This window comes from Chiloscyllium plagiosum, unplaced genomic scaffold (assembly GCF_037043375.1).
Source record: "Chiloscyllium plagiosum isolate Xiang-an unplaced genomic scaffold, Cpla_swu_hap1 HiC_scaffold_19, whole genome shotgun sequence".
Taxonomy (NCBI): Eukaryota; Metazoa; Chordata; class Chondrichthyes; order Orectolobiformes; family Hemiscylliidae; genus Chiloscyllium; species Chiloscyllium plagiosum.
The window spans coordinates 76,312,846-76,337,202 of NW_028270157.1; the positions used below are offsets into that span (position 1 = coordinate 76,312,846).

General features: G+C 44.7%; 1 pseudogene; it reads right to left on the minus strand.

Moving 5' to 3' along the window:
- Positions 1 to 7,384, minus strand: part of LOC148146814 (uncharacterized) — a 38,408-nt pseudogene extending 31,024 nt beyond the window's left edge.
- Positions 7,385 to 24,357: the final 16,973 nt, after the last annotated feature.

The window sequence follows — 24,357 nt, forward strand, 5'->3', positions numbered from 1 at the left end:
GCCTGTTTGCTAAAGATTTTTCATGACCCCTTTCAGCCCTCTTAATTGTTTTTTTTAGATTGGTCCTACATTCTCGATATGCTTCCAAAGCTTCATCTGTCTTCAGTTGCCTAGTCCTTACGTATGCTTCCTTTTACCTGGATATAGGTTTGCTCGCTGAGCTGGAAGGTTAATTTCCAGATGTTTCCTCACCCTATGAGGTAACATCTTTAGTAAGCTTGCGGGCAAAGCATTGTTCATGATTCCTGCTTTCTAGTTATATGTTTGGGTTGGCAATGTCATTTCCTGTGGTGATGTAATTTCCTGTTATTTTTCTCAAGGGATGGTAGATGGGGTCTAACTCAATGTGTTTGTTGACAGAGTTCCAGTTGGAATGCCATGCTTCTAGGAATTTTCGTGCACTTCTTTGTTTGGCTTGTCCTAGGATGGATGTGTTGTCCCAGTCGATTCTTCTTTTTACATCTTACCTTTTACCTCTGAGCTAGTCTCACAATTTTACCTGTCATCCATGGTTCCCTAATCTGGCCATTTAGAGTCATGGAGTCACCGAGATGTACAGCATGGAAACAGACTCTTCATTCCAATCCATCTATGCCGACCAGATATCCCAACCCAATCTAGTCACACCTGCCAGCACCTGGCCCATATCCCTCCAAACCCTTCCTATTCATATACCCATCCAAATGCCTCTTAAATGTTGCAATTGTACCAGTCTTCACCACTTCTTCTGGCAGCTCATTCCACACACGTACCACCCTCTGTGTGAAAACATTGCCCCTTAGATGTCTTTTATATCTTTCCCCTCTCACCCTAAACCTATGCCCTATAGTTCTGGACTCCCCCCCCCCCCCCCCCACTGGGAAAAGATTATCTTATCCATGCCCCTCATAATTTTGTAAACCTTTATAAGGTCACCCCTCAGCCTCCGACACTCCAGGGAAAACAGCCCCAGCCTGTTCAGCCTCTCCCTTTAGCTCAAATCCTCCAACCCTGGCAACATCCATGTAAATCTTTTCTGAACCCTTTCAAGTTTCACAACATCTTTCTGATAGGAAGGAGACCAGAATTGCACACAATATTCCAACAGTGGCCTAACCAGTGTCCTGTATAGCTGCAACATGACCTCCCAACTCCTGTACTCAATACTCTGACCAATAAAGGAAAGCATACCAAATGCCTTCTTCACTATCCTATCTACCTGTGACTCCACTTTCAAGGAGCTATGAACCTGCACTCCAAGGTCTCTTTGTTCAGCAACACTCCCTAGGACCTTACCATTAAGTGTATAAGTCCTGCTAAGATTTGCTTTCCCAAAATGCAGCACCTGACATTTATCTGAATTAAACTCCATCTGCCACTTCTCAGCCCATTGGCCCATCTGGTCCAGATCCTGTTGTAATCTGAGGTAATCCTCTTCGCTGTCCACTACACCTCCAATTTTGGTGTCATCTGTAAACTTACTAACTGTACCTCTTATGCTCTCATCCAAATCATTTATGTCTATGACAAAAAGTAGAGGACCCAGCACCAATCCTTGTGGCACTCCATTGGTCACAGACCTCCAGTCTGAAAAACAACCCTCCACCACCACCCTCTGTCTTCTACCTTTGAGCCAGTTCTGTATCCAAATGGCTCGATCTCCCTGTATTCCATGAGATCTAACCTTGCTAATCAGTCTCCCATGGGGAACCTTGTCGAACACCTTACTGAAGTCCATATAGATCATATCTATCGCTCTGCCCTCATCAATCTTCTTTGTTACTTCTTCAAAAAACTCAGTCAAGTTTGTGAGACATGATTTCCCATGCACAAAGCCATGTTGACTATCCCGAATCAGTCCTTGACTTCATTTTCACAGGGACACTCCGGAGCTGTAATCAACCTATCTTTGAAAGCCTCCCACATATCAGAAGTGGATTTACCTTCAAACAGCTGCTCCCAATCTAAATCCCCCAGCTCCTGCCAAACTTTGCTATTTCCCTCAGTTTAGCCCTCTTCCTTTAGGACCACTCTCATCTTTGTCCGTGAGTATTCTAAAACTTACAGATTTGTGATCACTATTTCCAAAGTAATCCCCTACTGAAACTTTAACCACCTGAAACCAGGCCAGGTCAGACTAAGCCCAACACCAGGCCACCTGGCTGGGCTCATGCCCCAACACATTATGGCCCCTTCACGAGTTGGACTATTTACACATTGCTCTAGAAAATCCTCCTGGATGCTCCTGAAAAACCTGCTCCATCTGGACCTCAAACACTAAGTGAATCCCAGTCAATGTTGGGAAAACTAAAATCTCCTATTGCCACAACCCTGTTGCTCCTACATCTTTCCACAATCTGTTTACATATTTGTACCTCTATCTGACACTCGCTGTTGGGAACCCCAACATTGTTACCACACCCTTCCTATTTCTGAGCTCTGCCCATATTGCCTCACTGTTCAAGTCCTCCATAGTGCCCTCCTTCAGCACAGCTGGGATATCCTCTCTGACCAGTAATGCAACTCCTCCACCCCTTTTACCTCCCTCTCTATCCTGCGAGAAGCATCGATATCCTGGGATATTTAGTTGCCAATCATGCCCTTCCCTCAACCAAGTCTCAGTTATAGCAATAACATCATACTCCCAGGTACTAAACCAAGCCCTGAGTTCATCTATCATACCTACTATACTTGTTGCATTAAAACAAATGCACCTCAGCCCACCAGTGTCTTTGCCTTCATCATCTGTTCCCTGCCTACTCTTCCCCTTAGTCACACTGACTTCACTATCTAGTTCCTTACAGGCTTTAGTTACTGTTTCCTTACTGTCCACTAACCTCAGGTGGTTCCCAACCCCTGCCACATTAGTTTAACTCCTCCCCCACAGCGTTAGCAAAAGCCACCCCAGAAGACATTGGTTCTAGTCCAGCCCAGGTGTAGACCATCCAATTTGTAATAGTCCCACCTCCCTCAGAGCCAGTCCCAATACCCAAAAATCTGAACCCCTTCCTCCTGCACCATCTCTCAAGCCAAGCATTCATCCTGCCTATTCTATCATTCTTACTCTAACTCACATGCTGCACTGGTAGCAATCCTGAGATTACTACCTCTGAGGGCTTACGTTTTAACTTGGCTCCTAACTCACCAAATTCTGCTTGTAGGACCTCATCCTGTTTTTACCAATTATCATTTGTGCCCACATGCATCATGACAACTGGCTGTTCACCCTCCCCCTTGAGAATGCTCTTCAGCCGATCTGGGACATCCCTGACTTACCATTCCAGAGTCTCGTTTTCAACTACAGAACCACCTATCTACTCCCCTTGCAACTGAATCCTCTACCACTATAACCCTTCCACACTTTTTCCTGCCCTTCTGAACAGCAGAGCCAACTGCGGTGTCATTAACCTGGCTACTGCTGCCTTCCCCTGGTGAGTCATCTCCCCAACAGTATCCAAAACGGTATGCCTGTTTTGGAGGGAGATGACCATGGGGGACACCTGCACTGCCTTCCTACCCTTTCTCTGCCTTTTGGTCACCCATTCCCTTTCTCCCTCAGCAATCCTAACCTGCGGTGTGACCAATTCACTAAACATACTATCCACGACCCCCTCAGCATCATGGATGCTCCAAAGTGAGTCCATCCACAGCTCCAGAGCTGCCATGCAGTTTAACAGGAGCTGCAGCTGGACACACTTCCTACATGTGATGGAGTCAGGCTCATCAGCCATGTCCCTGAGCTCCCACATTGAGCAAGAGGAGCATAACACGGCTCTGGAATCTCCTGCCATTTTTAGCATTAAGCTTAACTTAGTCTTACCTTCGATAAATAAAAAAGTGAAGAAAAGTTTTTACCAGTCACACGTTAAACAAAAATAAATAGAAAAAAATAGTTGACATCTTTGCCAAATATAAAAAACAGAAATAACAGTGATGTTCACGATGGTTTACAGAACTAATAAAGAGTCAGAGGCAGACTTACCAGGAGCACCAACCAGAGTGAGGAAGGGATAGTAACCTGCCTGAATAATCATCAAAACGGATTCTATCCACTTTGATAATGTTGCATTTTCATGAAAAAGCCAGTAAAGACCGTGGGATAAACCCCTATCCATTGTTGGAACTTTCCAATCTATTGTACTCCAATTCTGATCCATTAGATTAGATTACTTACAGTGTGGAAACAGGCCCTTCAGCCCAACAAGTCCACATCGACCCGCAACCCGCCCAGACCCGTTCCCCTAACACCACAGGCAATTTACCATGGCCAGTTCACCTGACCTGCACATTGTTGGACTGTGGGAGGAAACCAGAGCACCCGGAGGAAACCCACGCAGACACAGGGAGAATGTGCAAACTCCACACAGACAGTTGCCTGAGGCGGGAATTGAACCCGGGTCTCTGGCGCTGTGAGGCAGCAGTGCTAACCACTGTGCCACCGTGCTGCCCATTGTTGGGACATTCCAGTCTGTTATTGTCAGATTGTGATCTCTCCCCTACCTCTCTCTTGAACTGTTGATCCCAATCATGTTGAGGATGGAGCTGCTGCTGATACAGTGGGATAACACATTCGAAAGAACTCTCTTATTAATAGAAGAGGAGTAAATGATGTCCCCCCACCCCGTCACCAATATTTGTCCTGATAGACGGAATAGAACAAATGCAGAAAAAGAAGCAGAATATATCAAGAGGAAGGAATATTGAGTGACAATGTTAACAAAACATTTTAAATGGAATGGAGGGAAAGTGATTTTATACAATGTTCAGTTTGTGTGTTTGTGCCTGCAGGTAAGATTGTTCATATGTGCACAAGATATTCGGATTTAACAACAGAGATACAGTTAAGAAAATACTGCATATGATGTGGAAACTTTATAAAAATGTTTGATCCTTAACTGAGGTGTTATATTCCTCTTTTCTCAAGGAATTCCCCTCTCTGGATTTCCCTGCTGTAGTTTATCATTCTTATCAGTATGTGTACTATAAATTCCTTATTCCGGTGTCTCAACTTATTTCAACAAAACAAATAGAGAAGTACATCTATTTCTGTCAATAATCTAGTTTTCACAACTTTGACATCTCCTCATCTATATTCTCTCTCTCACTCACACGCACACACACACACACATACAACAGTTAATAAATACTCCACTCATTCTCCGTGTCCCATCTCTCAAAACTCCCTCTTTCAGTTTAGAAATATTGTTCACTTTTGGATGTGATGCGGTTATAACTGAGTAGCAAAAAACTATAAAGACTTGAGGGAGGAAGTGTTAATTGAAATGGAAGATTAGTTAGGAAGACGATGGGGCAGTAATGGGAGGACTATCTGGTAATAATTAGGAGGCACAGCTGAAACTCATCCCTCTCAGAGGAGGACAAGGCAACCGTAGCTGACAAGGGAAATCATGGACAGTAGAAAAGCAAATGAAAAAAACATACAACGTGGTGAAGATTATTGGGAATGTAAGGAATTAGGAAACCTTTAAAAACCAGCTGAAACAAAAAAGATGAAATATGAACGGGTGCAGAGGAGGTTTACCAGGATGTTGCCTGGTATGGTAGAAAGATCGTATGAGGAAAGGCTGAGGCACTTGGGGTTGTTTTCATTGGAGAAAAGAAGGTTTAGGGGTGACTTGATAGAGGTGTATAAGATGATTAGGGGTTTAGATAGGGTCGACAGTGAGAATCTTTTTCCTCGTATGGAGTCAGCTATTACAAGGGGGCATAGCTTTAAATTAAGGGGGGGTAGGTATAGGACAGATGTTAGGGGTAGGTTCTTTACTCAGCGAGTCGTGAGTTCATGGAATGCCCTGCCAGTAGCGGTGGTGGACTCTCCCTCATTATGGGCATTTAAGCGGGCATTGGATAGGCATATGGAGGATAGTGGGCTAGTGTAGGTTAGGTGGGCTTGGATCGGCGCAACATCGAGGGCCGAAGGGCCTGTACTGCGCTGTATTCTTCTATGTTCTATGTTCTATGATGGTAAAAAAAATGATGGTGCTTTGACAAAGGGTCAGTTAGACTCGAAACGTCAGCTCTTTTCTCTCCTTACAGATGCTGCCAGACCTGCTGAGATTTTCCAGCGTTTTCTCTTTTGCTGGGAAATATGATGGTAAGCTAGTTAATAGTAAAAAAGAAGACTGCGAGATGCTTTTGATATATAAAAGATAAACAAGAGGCAAGAGCTAACATTGCACTGCTGGAAAGATGTCATTATGTGAAACAAAGAAATGGCAGAGGAATTGAATGGTACTTTGCATCAGTCATCATGGTAGCAGATACCAGAAACCTGCCAGAACATTAAAGGAGTCAGGCGGAGGAGGTGAGTGTGGTGACCATTACTAAGGAGAAGGTGCTGGAGAAGCTGACAGGTCTGATGTTGGCTAAATCACCCACATCTAATAATACTAAAAGTTAGTTGAAGAGATTGTGGAGACATTGCTGGTGATCTTTCAGGGATCACTGGAGGCCGAGAGGACTGGTAAATGTTACACCCCTGTTTAAGTAGAAAGCAATGCAGAATACAGGAAATTATGCGTGGCAGTTAAAACAGCAGTTAAGAAGGCTCAGAAGACCCTTGGGTTTATAAGTAGTGGTATAGAGTATAAAAGCAAGGAGGTGATGCTATATTTGGAGTATTGTGCTCAGAACTTTATCTGAGGAAGGATTTTAAAGCCCTGGGGAAATAAAATGAGATTGTCTATTTCTTGGCCCACTTCCCAGCTGACCAAGGCCTTGCTGCAATTTTTGACAACTTTCCTCACTGTCCACGATATCTCCTATTTTAGTGTAATCTGCAAATTTATCATGCCCTTGGATATTACCATCCAAATCATTGGCATAGATAACAAACAACAACAAGTCCAGCTCCGAACCCTGAGGCACACCACAAGTCACAGGCCTCCAGTTTGTCAAGCATTAGATTAGATTAGATTAGATTACAGTGTGGAAACAGGCCCTTCGGCCCAACAAGTCCACACCGACCCGCTGAAGCGTAACCCACCCATACCCCTACATTTGCCCCTTACCTAACACTACGGGCAATTTAGCAAGGCCAATTCACCTGACCTGCACATCTTTGGATTGTGGGAGGAAACCGGAGCACCCGGAGGAAACCCACGCAGACACGGGGAGAATGTGCAAACTCCACACAGTCAGTCGCCAGAGTCGGGAATTGAACCCGGGTCTCTGGCGCTGCGAGGCAGCAGTGCTAACCACTGTGCCACCGTGCCGCCCATTCTTCCACTATTACCCTCTGCTTGCTACCATCAAGGCAACTGTGTATCCAATTTACCAGCTCCCACTGAATTCAACGTGATCTAACCTTACCATGTGGAACATCATCAAAGACCCTAATGAAATCCTTGTAGATTGTATCTACTGCCCTGCCCTCGTCAACCATCGTGGTCAATTCATCAAAGAACTCTAAAAGGTTTGTGAGACATGATCTCCCATGTGCAAAGCCATGCTCACTATTCCTAATCAAACCCTGTCTTTCAAGATGCATGTAAATCTTATCTCAGAATCTTCTCAAGTAACTTACCCACCACAGATGTTAGGCTGACTGGTCTATAGTGCCCAGGTTTTACTTTGCAGCCCTTCTTGAATAATGACACAACATTCATTAACCTCCAGTCTTCCAGGGCCTCACCAGTGGCTAACAATGATGCAAAAGGGTCCCCACCATTTCCTCTTCAGCCTCTTGCAGTGTTTTTGGATATATCTGGTCAGGACCAGGAGATTTATCCACCATCATACATTCTAATACATCCAACACCTCCTCTGCTGTGATATAGACTGTGCCCAACATATCACCACTAATTTCCCAAATTCCCATGTCTTCAAGTCTTTCTCCACAGTAAACACAGAACAGATATTCATTTAGGACCTCACCCACCTCTGTGGTTCGACATGTATATGCCCACTTTGGTCCTTGACGGATCCAATTTTCTCGAGTTATTCTTTTTCATTTAACATACTTAAATGAGCTCATTGGATTCAGGCTAATATTCTCTGCCAAGGCTATCTCATGCCCCCTTTTCACTCTCCTGATGTCCTCCTTTAGTAAACTCCTGTATCTCCTCTATACCTTCCAGGATTCCCTTGATCCCGCCTGTCCATACCTGAGCCATACCTCCTTATTTTCTGGTCAAATCCTTAATATCTCTTGTCATCTAGTGTTCCCTATTCCTGCCCACCTTGCCCTTCACCCTCACAGGAACATCTAAACTTTGAACTCGAGCTTTCACAATTTAAAAGTCTTCCACTTGCTGAAGATCCCTTGTCTATAAACAGATCACTCCAGTCAACCGCTGCAAGCTCCCAATTACATCAAAATTTGACTTGTCCCATTTTAGAACTTGAACCTCTGGACCATTTTTGTCTCTTTCCATAAAGACTTTAAAATTAATAGAACTATGATCACTGGTCCCAAAGCTCAGCCCCAGAACTGTCATCTCCACCATATCTGCTGCCCTATTTCCCAAAAGCAGGTCGAGTTTTGCCCATTCCGCAGGAGCACCCTCCATACATTTTTTGAGTAAACTTTCCTGAACAGACTTAAATTCCACCCCATCTAAGCCCTTAATGCTCTGGCAGTCCAGTTTATGTTAGGAATATTTATGTCCCTACTATGACAAGCCTATTTTGTTTTACAACAGTCTCTTTGGGAATTTAGTATAGTGGGAATGGAGGTTAGGGCAGTTGAATGTTCCTCCTGCAAAATGTGGGAGGTAAGGGTCACCACTAGTGTCCCTGCTGACTACATCAGCGGGAAGTGCACCCAACTCCAGCTCCTCAAAAACCGTGTTAGGGAAATGGAGCTGGAGCTGGATGAACTTCAGATCATTCGGAAGGCAGAGGGAGTTATTGAGAGGAGTTACAGGGAGGTAGTCACTCCTCAGGTACAAGAAAAAGGTGACAGTCAGGGGACAGAAAGGGAACTGGCAGGCAGTGCAGGGATCCCCGGTGGCCATTCTCCTCAACAATAAGTATACCATTTTGCGGGGGAGGACTTACCAGGGTTAAGCAATGGGGCACAGGGCTCTGGCACAGAATCTGTCCCTGCTGTTCAGAAGGGAAGGGGGAAGAGGAGCAGAGCAGTAGTCATTGGGGACTCCATAGTTGGGGGGACAGTTAGGAGGTTCTGTGGGAATGAGAGAGACTCACAGTTGGTGTGTTGCCTCCCGGGTGCCAGGGTTCGTGGTATCTCTGATCGTGTTTTTGGGATCCTTAAGGGGGAGGGGGAGCAGCCCCAAGTCATGGTCCACATTGGCACCAACGACATAGGTAGGAAGAGAGATGGGGATTTAAGGCAGAAATTCAGGGAGCTAGGATGGAAGCTTAGAGCTAGGACGAACAGAGTTGTTGTCTCTGGTTTGTTGCCCGTGCCACGTGCTAGTGAGGCGAGAGATAGGGAGAGAGAGGAGTTGAACACGTGACTACAGGGATGGTGCAGGAGAGAGGGTTTTGGATTCTTGGATAATTGGGGCTCTTTCTAGGGTAGGTGCGACCTCTACAAGCAGGATGGTCTTCATCTGAACCAGAGGGGTACCAATATCCTGGAGGGGAAATTCACTAAGGCTATTGGGGTGGGTTTAAACTAATCCAGCAGGGGGATGGGAACCAAAATTGTTGTTCGAGTATAGAAACATTTTTTTGAGTGGGAGCAGCAGTGGAGGTAATGCGAACTAGGAAGGCGACAGCTAAGGTAAGGGGGATTTTTAAAAATTACTTACCGGTAGTGACCAGAGGTATTTTCCCTCCACAGAAGGAGTGGGAGCAGCTGCGGAGGTGACGCGGACCAAAGGGGTTGCCAGGAAGGAAACGAGTGAGTATAAGTACTTACCCTTCGACGCCAGCGACCTTTTGACCATATGTATTACAAGGCGGCTAAACCCGAAGCACTACAAGTGCAGTGTCTCCCACCCGCCCTCCTCCTCTAACCAAGTTAATAAGGTACAGTTCATTTCTAAACTTCCTTTATTGAATATAAGTTTATTGCTTGATTTTATAGCAATTGAATTAAGCTTTCTTGTTTAGTACTGAGTGGGTGTTCAGATAAGCCGGGTATGGATGCTAGGGCAGTTGCTTGCTCCTCCTGCAGAATGTGGCAGGTGGGAGACATGACACATGTCTCCGCTGGCTACATCTGCGGGAAGTGCACCCAACTCCAGTTCCTTGGAAACCGTGTTAGGGAATTGGAGCTGGAGCTGGATGAACTACGGATCATTCGGGAGGCTGAGGGGGTAATTGAGAGGAGTTACCGGGAGTTGGTCACTCCTAAGGCTCAGGACAAGGATAGATGGGTTACAGTTAGGGGGAGGAAAGGGGACAGACAGACAGTGCAGAAATCCCCTGTGGACATTCCCCTCAGCAATAAGTATACCATTTTGGATACTGCTGGGGGGGATGACCTACCAGAGGAAAGCCATAACAGTCAGTTCTCTGGCACTGAGCCTGACATTGTGGCAAAGAAGGGAAGGGGGCAGAATAGAAAAGTACTCGTGGTAGGGGACTCGATAGTTAGGGGAATCGATAGGAGATTTTGTGGTCAGGATCGGGATTCCCGGAGGGTATGTTGCCTCCCTGGTGCCAGGGTCTGGGATGTCTCCGATCGGGTGTATAAGGTCATACATCAAGAACATTTCAGAACTGACAGCCAGACTACTGCGACCACTAGGACTTATAACAGCACACAAACCAACAGCCACTCTCCGACAACAACTCACCAGAACGAAGGACCCGATACCCAACATGAGCAAAACTAATGTCGTGTACAAAATCCCATGCAAGGACTGCACAAAACACTATATTGGACAAACAGGAAGACAGCTAACGATCCACATCCATGAACATCAACTAGCCACGAAACGACACGACCAGCTATCCCTAATAGCCACACACGCAGACGACAAGCAACATGAATTCGACTGGGACAACACTACCATTATAGGGCAAGCGAAACAAAGAACAGCCAGGGAATTCCTAGAAGCATGGCACTCATCCACAAACTCCATCAACAAACACATCGACCTGGACCCAATATACCGGCCACTACAGCGGACAGCTGAAACTGACAACCGGAAGCGGCAGGGACAGGCCACTATAAATGCCGGAGGAAACACCACAGAAGCGCTTCACAGGAGGCTCCCAAGCACTGAGGATGTCACCTAGACAGGAGACGAAACGTTTGCAACACAAATTCCCAGCTCGGCGAACAGAACCACAACAAATGTAATTCCTCTCTTCAAGAAAGGAAATAGGGAATTCCCCTGCAATTACAGACCAGTAAGTCTCACGTCTGTCGTCTGCAAGGTGTTAGAAAGGATTCTGAGGGATAGGATTTATGACCATCTGGAAGAGCATGGCTTGATTAAAGGCAGTCAGCACGGCTTTGTGAGGGGCAGGTCATGCCTCACAAACCTTATCGAGTTCTTTGAGGATGTTACTAGACAAGTTGATGAGGGTCGAGCGGTGGATGTTGTGTATATGGACTTTAGTAAGGCATTTGATAAGGTTCCCCATGGTAGGCTCATTCAGAAGGTCAGGAGGAATGGGATACAGGGGAACTTAGCTGTCTGGATACAGAATTGGCTGGCCAACAGAAGACAGCGAGTGGTAGTGGAAGGAAAATATTCTGCCTGGAAGTCTGTGGTGAGTGGTGTTCCACAGAGATCTGTCCTTGGGCCTCTACTGGTTGTAATTTTTATTAATGACTTGAATGAGGGGATTGAAGGATGGGTCAGCAAGTTTGCAGACGACACAGAGGTTGGAGGTGTCATTGACAGTACAGAGGGCTGTTGTAGGCTGCAGCATAACATTGACAGGATGCAGAGATGGGCTGAAAGGTGGCAGATGGAGTTCAACCTAGATAAATGCGAGGTGATGCATTTTGGAAGGTCGAATTTGAAAGCTGAGTACAGGATTAAGGATAGGATTCTTGGCAGTGTGGAGGAACAGAGGGATCTTGGTTTGCAGGCACATAGATCCCTTAAAATGGCCAGCCAAGTGGACAGGATTGTTAAGAAAGCATATGGTGTTTTGGCTTTCATTAACAGGGGGATTGAGTTTAAGAGTTGTGAGATCTTGTTGCAGCTCTATAAAACTTTGGTTAGACCGCACTTGGAATACTGCGTCCAGTTCTGGTTGCCCTATTATAGGAAGGATGTGGATGTTTTGGAGAGGGTTCAGAGGAGGTTTACCAGGATGCTGCCTGGACTGGAGGGCTTATCTTATGAAAAGATGTTGACTGAGCTCGTTGGAGAAAAGGAGGAGGAGAGGGGACCTAATTGAGGTATACAAGATAATGAGAGGCATAGATAGAGTTGATAGCCAGAGACTATTTCCCAGGGCAGAAATTGTTAACTCGAGGGGTCAGAGTTTTAAGCTGTTTGGCGGAAAGTATAGCGGGGATGTCAGAGGCGGGTTCTTTATGCAGAGAGTTGTGAGAGCATGGAATGTGTAGCCAGCAGCAGTTGTGGAAGCAAGGTCATTGAGGATGTTTAAGAGACTACTGGACATGCATATGGTCACAGCAATTTGAGAGTTCGTACATTAGATTTACCTCACATGAGGATCAATGGTCGGCACAACATCGTGGGCTGAAGGGCCTGTTCTGTGCTGTACTGTTCTATGTTCTACAAAAGGTTGAGAGCAGGGAGATCCAAAATCAAGTTTCAAGGGCGCAAGATGGCACCGGCAAGCAAGAAGTTGGTTTGAAGTTTGTCTACTTCAACGCCAGGTGCATCCGGAATAAGGTGGGTGAACTTGCAGCGTGTGTTGGTACCTGGGACTTCGATGTTGTGGCCATTACGGAGACATGGGTAGAGCAGGGACAGGAATGGTTTTGCAGATTCCAGGTTTTAGATGTTTCAGTAAGAACAGACAAGATGGTAAAAGAGGGGGAGGTGTGGCATTGTTGGTCAAGGACAGTATTACAGTTGCAGAAAGGATGTTTTGGGGAGCTCTCCGCCCCCACCCCCTCTCTGGCCTATCACCCTCACCTTAACCTCCTTCCACCTATCGCATTCCCAACACCCCTCCCCCAAGTCCCTCCTCCCTACCTTTTATGTTAGCCTGCTTGGCACACCTTCCTCATTCCTGAAAAAGGGCTTATGCCCGAAATGTCAATTTTCCTGCTTCTTGGATGCTGCCTGACCTGCTGCACTTTTCCAGCAACACATTTTTCAGCTCTGATCTCCAGCATCTGCAGTCCTCACTTCCTCCGCGAAGCCACATTAGATTTGGTACTGGGTAATGAACTTGGAAGTCGGTGAGCACTTTGGTGATAGCGATCACAATTCTGTTATGTTTACTCTAGTGATAGGGATAGGTGTATACCACTGGGCAAGAGTTACAACTGGGGAAAAGCAATTACGATGCAATTAGGCAAGATTTAGGAAGCATAAGAAGGGGAAGGAAACAGCAGGGGATGGGCGCATTAGAAATGTGGAGCTTATTCAAGGAAAAGCTACTGTGTGTCCTAAATAAGTATGTACCTGTCAGACAGGGAGGAAGCTGTGGAGCGCAGGAGCCCTGGTTTATGAAGGAAGTGGAATCTCTGGTCAAGAGGAAGAAGAAGGCTTATGTTAGGATGAGGTGTGAAGGCTCAGTTAGGGCACTTGAGGATTACAAGATAGCCAGGAAAGACCTAAAGAGAGAGCTCAGAAGAGTCATGAGACCTTGTTGCAGCTCTATAAAACTTTGGTTAGACCGCACTTGAAATACTGCGTCCAGTTCTGGTCGCCCTATTAGAACATAGAACATAGAACATAGAACATAGAAAAATACAGCGCAGTACAGGCTCTTTGGCCCTCAATGTTGCACTGATCCAAGCCCACCTAACCTACACTAGCCCACTATCCTCCATATGCCTATCCAATGCCCGTTTAAATGCCCATAAAGATGGAGAGTCCACCACTGCTACTGGCAGGGCATTCCATGAACTCACGACTCGCTGAGTAAAGAACCTACCCCTAACATCTGTTCTATACCTACCCCCCCTTAATTTAAAGCTATGCCCCCTCATAATAGCTGACTCCATACGTGGAAAAAGGTTCTCACGGTCAACCCTATCTAAACCCCGAATCATCTTGTACACCTCTATCAAGCCACCCCTAAACCTTCTTTTCTCCAATGAAAACAACCCCAAGTGCCTCAGCCTTTCCTCATACGATCTTCCTACCATACCAGGCAACATCCTGGTAAACCTCTTCTGCACCCGTTCCAGTGCCTCCACATCCTTCCTATAATATGGCGACCAAAACTGCACACAATACTACAGATATGGCCGCACCAGAGTCTTATACAACTGCAACATGACCTCAGGGCTCCAGAACTCAATTCCTCTACCAATAAAAGCCAGTACGTCATATGCCTTCTTCACCGCACTATTTACCTGGGTGGCAACTTTCAGAGATCTGTGTACATGGACACCAAGATCCCTCTGCTCATCCACACTACCAAGTATCCGACCATTAGCCCAGTACCCCATCTTCTTGTTACTCTTACCAAAGTGAATCACCTCACACTTACCTACATTGAACTCCATTTGCCACCTTTCTGCCCAGCTCTGCAGCTTATCTATATCCCATTGTAACCTGCCACATCCTTCCTCACTGTCAACAACTCCACCGACTTTCGTATCATCCGCAAACTTGCTCACCCAATCTTCTAGCCCCTCCTCCAGGTCATTTATAAAAATGTCAAACAGCAATGGTCCCAAAACAGATCCTTGCGGAACACCGCTAGTGACGGCACTCCAAGATTAACCTTTGCCATCAACTACTACCCTCTGTCTTCTTCCAGCCAGCCAACTCCTAATCCAAACCTCCAACTCACCCTCAATGCCATACCTCCGTATTTTTTGCAGTAGCCTACCATGGGGAACCTTATCAAATGCCTTACTAAAATCCATATACACCACATCTACTGCTTTACCCTCGTCCACCTCCTTAGTCACCTTCTCAAAGAACTCAATAAGGTTTGTGAGGCACGACCATGCTGACTATCCTTGATAACATTATTCCTATCCAGATGTTCATAAATCCTATCCCTTACAATTCTCTCTAAGACTTTGCCCACAACAGAAGTGAGACTCACCGGCCTATAGTTACTAAAATTATCCCTACTCCCCTTCTTGAACAAGGGAACCACATTTGCTATCCTCCAGTCTTCTGGCACCATTCCTGTAGACATTATAGGAAAGATGTGGATGCTTTGGAGAGGGTTCAGAGGAGGTTTACCAGGATGCTGCCTGGACTGGAGGGCTGATCTTATGAAGAGAGGTTGACTGAGCTTGGACTTTTTTCATTGGAGAAAAGGAGGAGGAGAGGGGACCTAATTGAGGTATACAAGATAATGAGAGGCATAGATAGAGTTGATAGCCAGAGACTATTTCTCAGGGCAGAAATGACTAACACGAGGGGTCATAGTTTAAGCTGGTTGGAGGAAAGTATAGAGGGGATGTCAGAGGTGGGTTCTTTACACAGAGAGTTGTGAGAGCATGGAATGCGTTGCCAGCAGCAGCTGTGGAGGCAGGGTCATTGGGGACATTTAAGAGTCTACTGGACATGCATATGGTCACAGAAATTTGAGGGTGCATACATAGGATCAGTGTTCTGCACAACATCATGGGCTGAAGGGCCTGTTCTGTGCTGTACTGTTCTATGTTCTATGTTCTATGTAAGAGCCAGGAGGAGACATGAGAAATTGTTGGCGGATAGGATCAGGGTAAACCCTAAGGCTTTCTGTAGGTATTTAAGGAATAAAAGAATGACGAGAGTAAGATTAGGGCCAATCAAGGATAGTAGTGTTGTGTGTGGAGTCAGAGGAGATAGGGGAAGCACTAAATGAATATTTTTCAACAGTATTCACTCTAGAAAATGACAATGTTGTCGAGGAGATTACTGAGGTACAGGCTACTAGACTAGGTGGGATTGAGGTTCACAAGGAGGAGGTATTAGAAATCCTGCAGAGCGTGAAAATAGAGAAGTCCCCTGGGCCGGATGGGATTTATCCTAGGATCCTTTGGGAAGCCAGGGAGGAGATTGCCGAGCCTTTGGCATTGATCTTTAAATCGTCATTGTCTACAGGAATAGTGCCAGAAGACTGGAGGATAGCAAATGTGGTTCCCCTGTTCAAGAAGGGGAGTAGAGACAACCCTGGTAATTATTGACCAGTGAGCCTTACTTCAGTTGTTGGTAAAGTGTTGGAAAAGGCTATGAGATAGGATTTATAATCTTCTAGAAAAGAATTATTTGATTAGGGATAGTCAGCACGATTTTGTGAAGGGTTGGTTGTGCCTCACAAACCTTATTGAATTCTTTGAGAAGGTGACCAAACAGGTAGATGAGAGTAAACTGGTTGTGTATATGGATTTCAGCAAGGCGTTCGATAAGGTTCCCCACAATAGGCTATTGTACAAAATGCGGAGGAACGGGATTGTAGGAGATATTGCAGTTTGGAACAGTAATTGGCTTGCTGAAAGAAGACAGAGGGTGGTGGTTGATGAGAAATGTTCATCCTGGAGTCCAGATACCAGTGGTGTACCGCAAGGGTCGGTGTTGGGTCCACTGCTATTCATCATTTTTATAAATGACCTGGATGAGGGCGTAGAAAGATGGGTTAGTAAATTTGTAGATGACACTAAGGTTGGTGGAGTTGTGGATAGTGATGAAGGATGTTGTAGGTCATAGAGAGACATAGATAAGCTGCAGAGCTGGGCTGAGACGTGGCAAATGGAGTTTAATGTGGACAAGTGTGAGGTGATTCACTTTGGTCGGAGTAACCTGAAAGCAAAGTACTGGGCTAATGGTAAGATTCTTGGTAGTGTAGGTGAGCAGAGAGATCTCGGTGTCCAGGTATACAGCTCCTTGAAAGTTGCCACCCAGGTTGACAGGGTTGTTAAGAAGACATACAATGTTTTAGCTTTTGTTAATAGAGGGATTGAGTTCCAGAACCATGAGGTTATGCTACAGCTGTACAAAACTCTAGCACGGCCGCATTTGGAGTACTGTGTACAGTTTTGGTCACTACATTATAAGAAGGATGTGGAAGCTTTGGAAAGGGTGCAGAGGAGATTTACTAGGATGTTGCCTGGTATGGAGGGAAGGTCTTACAAGGAAAGGCTGAGGGATTTGAGGCTGTTTTCGTTAGAGAGAAGAAGGTTGAGAGGGGACTTCATCGAGACCTATAAGATAGTCAGACGGTTAGATAGGGTGGACAGGGAGAGCCTTTTTCCAAGAATGGTGACGGTGAGCACAAGGGGGCATAACTTTAAATTGAGGGGTGATAGATATAGAACAGATGTCAGGGGTAGTTTCTTTACTCAGAGAGTAGTAAGGGTATGGAATGCTTTGCCTGCAATAGTAGTAGATTCGCCAACTTCAAGTACATTTAAGGTGTCATTGGACAAGCATATGGACGTACATGGAATAGTGTAGGTTAGATGGGCTTCAGATTGATATGACAGGTTGGCGCAACATCGAGGGTACTGCGCTGTTGTGTTCTGTGTTCTATTGCTCCTTCGAGTCTCCTCAATCTCTCTGCATATTTATTGGTCAAATTGCCATTGACTATTTGGAGCATATAGTATAGCCCGAATAACATCACCATCCCCTTCTTATTTCTTCACCCCTCCCACAAAGCCTAACTGGATGTTTCTCCAGTTATTTCATCTCTGATTATTGTGGCGATCCTTGCTTTCATCGAAAAGTGCAACTCCCCCTCCCCTCCTTCTATCACCTCTGTCCTGCCTAAAGTACCTGTACCCTGGTGCATTAAACTGCTGGTCTTGTCCCTCCCTCCCTCAACTGTTTCTGTAATGGCTACTATATTACAGTCTCATCGACCTATCCATGTCCTGAGTTCATCGGCCTTACCTGTCAGCCCTCTTGAATTGAAGTAGCTGCAAGTTAATCCAACAGGCATTCCTTGCTCCCTGCCGTGTTCCAGCCAGACCTGTTTCTTCATTTTATTATTTCTGATTAATCCAATAATAAACGAGAAACAAAGCAGTAGGTTTTATGGTTAAATAATGGATTCCTTTGGATGTAAAAAGACACTCAATGAGTCAAATTATTCTATTTAAGTTTATTTTAGTAATTCATTATATATAAATTAACACATTGAGAAGTATTCATGCAGAGCAGAAGATAAATATACATATATACATATACAGCAGTCAATATATTTGGTAAGAATCTATAATCTAGTTTCGATATTTTGGAAACATATACAAACTTTAGACAGAGTCAAAACATTGAACAATGAGTCTCACTGCGTTCTGACCAACCAGAATCACACTTCACGATGGCTGGTCTGGAGAACTCGGGTTTCCTCACACCAGTCATGATCTCAGTCCGAGGTGGAATCCAGCAAGTGTTGCACAGCTCCTGATATTTACACTGCTCTGGCTGCTTTCACTACTTTGGTAGATACTCCAATGGCCGGAAAACCATGCACCACGTTTCACGCGATTCCCAGGCAGCCCAATCAACTGTTTTGCATCAATAAATTTCCACTTGCCTTCAATTGGTTATAGACATGTCCAAATAACAGGGAGGACTGCAAATGCTAGAGATCAGAGTCGAGAGTGCGGTGTGGGAAATGTACAGCAGGTCAGGCAGCATCCGAGCAGCAGGAAGATCAATGTTTCGGGTAGGGTCCCTTCATCAGGAATGAGGTGAGAGCCTTGGGGGTGGAGAGATAAATGAGACGGGGGTGGGGAAGGTAGCTGAGAGTGCAATTGGTGGATGGAGGTGGGGGTGAAGGTGATAGGTCAGAGAGGAGGGTGGAGCGGATAGGTGGAAAGGGAGATAGGCAGGTAGGACAGGTCATGGGGACAGTGCTGAGCTGGAAGGTTGGACCTGGGGTAAGATGGGGGGAGGGGAAATGAGCAAACTGGTGAAGTCCACATTGATGCCCTGGGCTTGAAGGGTCCCGAGACAGAAGATGAGGCGTTCTTCCTCCAGGCGTCAGGTGGTGAGGGAATGCCGGTGGAGGAGGCCCAGAACCTGCCTGTCCTCGGTAGAGTGAGAGGGGGAGTTGAAATGTTGGGCCACGGGGCGGTGGGGTTGATTGGTGTGGGTGTCCCGGAGATGTTCTCTGAAGCACTCTGCAAGAAGGCGTCCAGTCTCCCCAATGTAGAAGGGTTTGCATCGGGAGCAACAGATGCAATAAATGACAGTTAATTAAAGCCTTGAGAAAGCACATACATGTTGTTCAACAGTTGCAAGGTGATTATGCATACGATAGAATTTAACATTAGCTCATGTTTCATCGGTCACAGGGTTTGCATGAACTTAAAAGGTTTCTCCAGCTCTTCCTTCACTTCCATTCAACATTGTCAATTTCCTGAATGAACAGCCAGTCACCTTTTTCTGTTTTGTTTGTTATGTTTTTTTCACACATACTAAAAGCCATTTCCTGACTGTTTATGTGTGAATGCCTTATCATTCAAATGATGATACTTTTTTGTGTGCTTGCAGCCAAAATAAACATTTTGTCAAGTAGGTATATATGTCCAAGATCCATTCCTTGGTGCACTTTCGCCATGCCGGCTTACATGTTAATTACTTCAGATGTGAGGATCACTTTTACACACTTAGATGGTGGCCAAACTAGCCAATTCAGTTTGCTTTAAAAAATAATTGTCAGGCAAAGGCATACGTATCTGCAAGTGAAAACTGTTAATGTGGCAGCACAGTTGTTCAGTGGTTAGCACTGCTGCCTCACAGTGCTGGGGCCCAGGTTCGATTCACGCCTTGGGTGACTGGCTGTGTGGAGTTTTCACATTCTCCCCATGTCTGTGTGGATTTCCTCCCACAATCCAAAGATGTGCAGATTAGGTGAATTGACCATGCTAAATTGCCCGTAGTGTTCAGGGATGTGTAGGTTAGGTGCATTAGATAGGGGTAAATGTACAGTAATGGGGAATGGGCTGGGATACTCTGAGGGTCAGTGTGGACTTGTTGGGCCTGTTTCTGCATGATAGGAATCCTATGATGATAATCTATTGTATCACTGCTTTGATTTCATTTGATACATTCCATTTAATTGCACCCAAGGTCAATCGTTCCCATTGCTATTTGATGTTGTGTCACTTTTTCCCTGTCACTATTCTGTTATTCTAAATACAGCCCTCATTTCACTATTATGTTATTTCATTTTATCTTAGGTTATAATATATTAACCAGCTTTATGATTGTGTGGTTTCAAGTATTACCAATTATTACTTGTTGGTCTTTCTTACAAAAAAAGTGAACACAATTTTCTGAAATGTAACTATTAAAATTATACCTGACTTTCTTCTTTAAAATTGTTCCAAATTTGAAATTGAAAACAGTTGGCTCAAGCTTCTTTTGTATCCATCCCCTGTGGTGTTGAGGGGCTGGCAGTTATTAGGGGACTCTTAGTTCTTCCTGATGATGTTTTTCCCTTTTTTTTTCAAACCATGCAGCCTTGTTCTAACAGCTGTTATTTTAGATTAAAATTTAAGGATCCAAATTTATTTGCCCTTTAACATTTGACACAGCGACATGGAATTACGTGGTGAATCAGTGCTTTATACTACTGTCTCACAACGTGAAGGAACTGAGTTCAATTCCAGTTTACTTCCACAGCCCAAATATATGGATGTTAGGTTGATTGGCGATAGTAAATTGTCTAGGAGAAAGTGAGGACTGCAGATGCTGGAGATCAGAGCTGAAAAATGTGTTGCTGGAAAAGCGCAGCAGGTCAGGCAGCATCCAAGGAACAGGAGAATCGAAGGGCTTATGCCCAGAACGTCAATTCTCCTGCTCCTTGGATGCTCCCTGACCTGCTGCGCTTTTCCAGCAACACATTTTTAAGCTCAGTAGTAAATTGTCGTTTAGTGTCCGGGGATATGCAGAGAAAGTGCATCAGACAACAGGACCGCAGGGTTATAGGGATAGAATAGGCAGTGATTCAGGGTGGGATGCTGTTCAGAGAGTCGGTGTGGACTTGTTGGACTGAATGTCCTGTATCCACACTGTGGGAATTCCATGAATAAAATTGCAGTTGAATTTCCTATTGCATTTTTGAAGTAGCCACTTTGTATCAATTATTTCTCAATCACTATTGCAAAAACAATTCTATTCAGGATTGGTAGCTTTTGTTTTTCTCATGTCCTTATGTTGGAGATTCAAATACTTGTCATTAGTTCAGGTTTCTTCTGTCTTCAAAACTTTGTATTTACAAGACATCCAACTCCCTTGCTGGAAATCTTGTTCTTGAAACGTGATCAGAAAAAAAACACTGCAAGAAGCACAGTGGCTTAATTATACCCAGTATCACACATTTCACCACACCAAAGGTGTGTGGGAAGATTTAAAACTCGCAGCAGGAACAATTAACTCTGCTGATTTCAGAAGGGACAGTGTCTGAGTCACCATGTACCATCATGTCATACATTCATGTTTTCAGTTTAAAATACTGTCAAAAAATCTCCTGGTCATCTCAAATGGCATTTTAAATCTGTATTGTCTGAATTAGCTCTTTGCTAGCTTTTACGTTTAAGACCGCAATCAAATAGAACTATACAGTATATTGACAAAGTATTTCTCATTCCAAGTTTGGAGTTTAAATTGGATGTCTTCGAAAATGGTTTATCCATGTTTTAGGAATAAGCTAAACTATTTTCACAACATCATTTCTACAACAGCTTTAGAAATATTAAAAAATTGCAATCATATCAGATATGAAAGTCTTCAAATCATTGTGCTTTTGCATGACTTGTTGTTTTCATACTAAGTTCAGGCGAATATCAGCGATGTTCTCCTTACAACTGTAATGGGAACTCTGAATCTATTCCAACTTTCACAAAGGAGTCTTTTACGTCACTGTGGGAGAGGGTCGCTTCCTAAATTAAGCATAGGGATACTTCTTTTTACACCCTTATAACCCCTGGGAGGCATTACACACTGGCTTTGTCTCACTGCACAGGGGTGGAAAAGAGAAAATGCTGTCAGCTACATTCTCAAGGTCTTGCGAGATAACTGTTCTAGCTACTGTCTGTTGATGGATTTCTGCTGGGCACTTTTTGATTTTTCCATATCAAAGGAGATGTCCATAACATTATATCTTTCAACATTAATATCCAAAAATGTAATTTCTGGCTGTCTATTACCGCCCATCCAGTCCACTGTTATCAGAGTACCCATAGGTCTCTCGGAATCACGTTTGGGACTTTCCACATAAAGATTCTGGAGATGCGGCCCACCCCAAGACAATGGGATTACGCACTTGCCATTATGTGTTTTCCTCCACTCGCGTAGGGAATACTGTGTAGGGAATACTGTGTAGGGAATACTGTGTATGGAATACTGTGTAGGGAATACTGTGTAGGGAATACTGTGTAGGGAATACTGTGTAGCTTCAGGAAAGCAAGTTAAACTTCCTATAACCTCCCCAGTCTTTTCAGTGTCCGACTGTAATTCTCTCACTTGTGATTTCCCTGCCACCTCATCTCCATTTGGAGCACAATATTTCTTCCAGAGTATACAAATGATTAATGGAGTTCAATCAAAATCTGTCTTGTCAACCCCAGCTCAGAAAAGCACAGAAAACCATGAAAAGGGGATGGCCGAGATATTATTAGTATTATTGCTAAACTATTAATCCCAAGATCCAGGTTATATTTTGGGAACCTGCATTCGATTCCCACTGAGGCAAATGCTGGAATTTAAATTCAACAAAAAAATCTGGAATTAAGCATGTAATCATTGTTAGTTATCTGAAAAATCCATCTGGTTCACTAATATCATTATGACAATAGGCAATAGACAATAGGTGCAGGAGTAGGCCATTCAGCCCTTCGAGCCTGCACCACCATTCAATATGATCATGGCTGATCATCCTTAATCAGTATCCTGTTCCTGCCTAATCTCCATAACCCTTGATTCCACTATCCTTGAGAACTCTATCCAACTCTTTCTTAAATGAATCCAGAGACTGGGCCTCCACTCCCCTCTGGGGCAGAGCATTCCACACAGCCACCACTCTCTGGGTGAAGAAGTTTCTCCTTATCTCTGTCCTAAATGGTCTACCCCGTATTTTTAAGCTGTGTCCTCTGGTTCAGCACTCACCCATCAGTGGAAACATGCTTCCTGCCTCCAGAGTGTCCAATCCTTTAATAATCTTATATGTCTCAATCAGATCCCCTCTCAGTCTTCTAAACTCAAGGGTACACAAGCCCAGTTGCTTCAGTCTTTCAGTGTAAGGTAGTCCTGCCATTCCAGGAATTGACCTCGTGAACCTACGCTGCACTCCCTCAATAGCCAGAATGTCTTTCCTCAAATTTGGAGACCAGAACTGCACACAATACTCCAGGTGTGGTCTCACCAGGGCCCTGTACAGCTGCAGAAGAACCTCTTTGCTTCTATACTCAATCCCTCTTGTTATGAAGGCCAGCATGCTATTAGCCTTCTTCACTACCTGCTGTACCTGCATGCTTACCTTCATTGACTGGTGTACAAGAACACCCAGACCTCTTTGTATTGCCCCTTTACCTAAATTGATTCCATTTAGGTAGTAATCTGCCTTCCTGTTCTTGCCACCAAAGTGGATAACCATACATTTATCCACATTAAACTGCATCTGCCATGCATCTGACCACTCACCTAACCTGTCCAGGTCACCCTGTAATCTCCTAACATCCTCCTCACATTTCACCCTGCCACCCAGCTTAGTATAATCAGCAAATTTGCTAATGTTATTACTAATACCATCTTCTATACTATTAATATTAATATATATTCCAGGATTGAAATCTGCCATCCTTACCTGGTCTGGTCTACATGTGACTCCCGATCCACAGCAATGTGGTTGACTATCAATTGCCCTCTGAAATAGTCTTTAGATCAGAGTGGTGTTGGAAAAGCCCAACAGGTCAGGCAGCATCCGAGGAACAGGAAAATCGATGTTTCAGGCAAAAGCCCTTCATCTGGCAAGCGATTCAGTTGCACCAATCGCTACAAAGTCTCACAGAAATGAAATCAAATGGATCATATGGCATTAGCGCAGGCAATGGAAAAGACCATAGCAGAAGCAGCCCTGTCGACCCTGCAAAGTGCTGTTCAAATAACATCTGGGGGCTAGAACCCAAATAGAGAGAGCTGTCTCACAGACTAGTCAAACAACAGCCTACAATAGCAATTATATCTTACAGACAATGTTTCAGACACTGCGATCACCATCTCTAGATCTGTCCTGTCCATCAGTTACACAGACCCAGCAAAGGCGGCAGCACAGTGGTGTATCATTGTCCTGGGAGTCCTCAACATTGACTCAATCCAATGAAGTCTTATGGTTTCAGCTTGTACAGGGACAAGGAAACTCCTGCTGATTATCAAA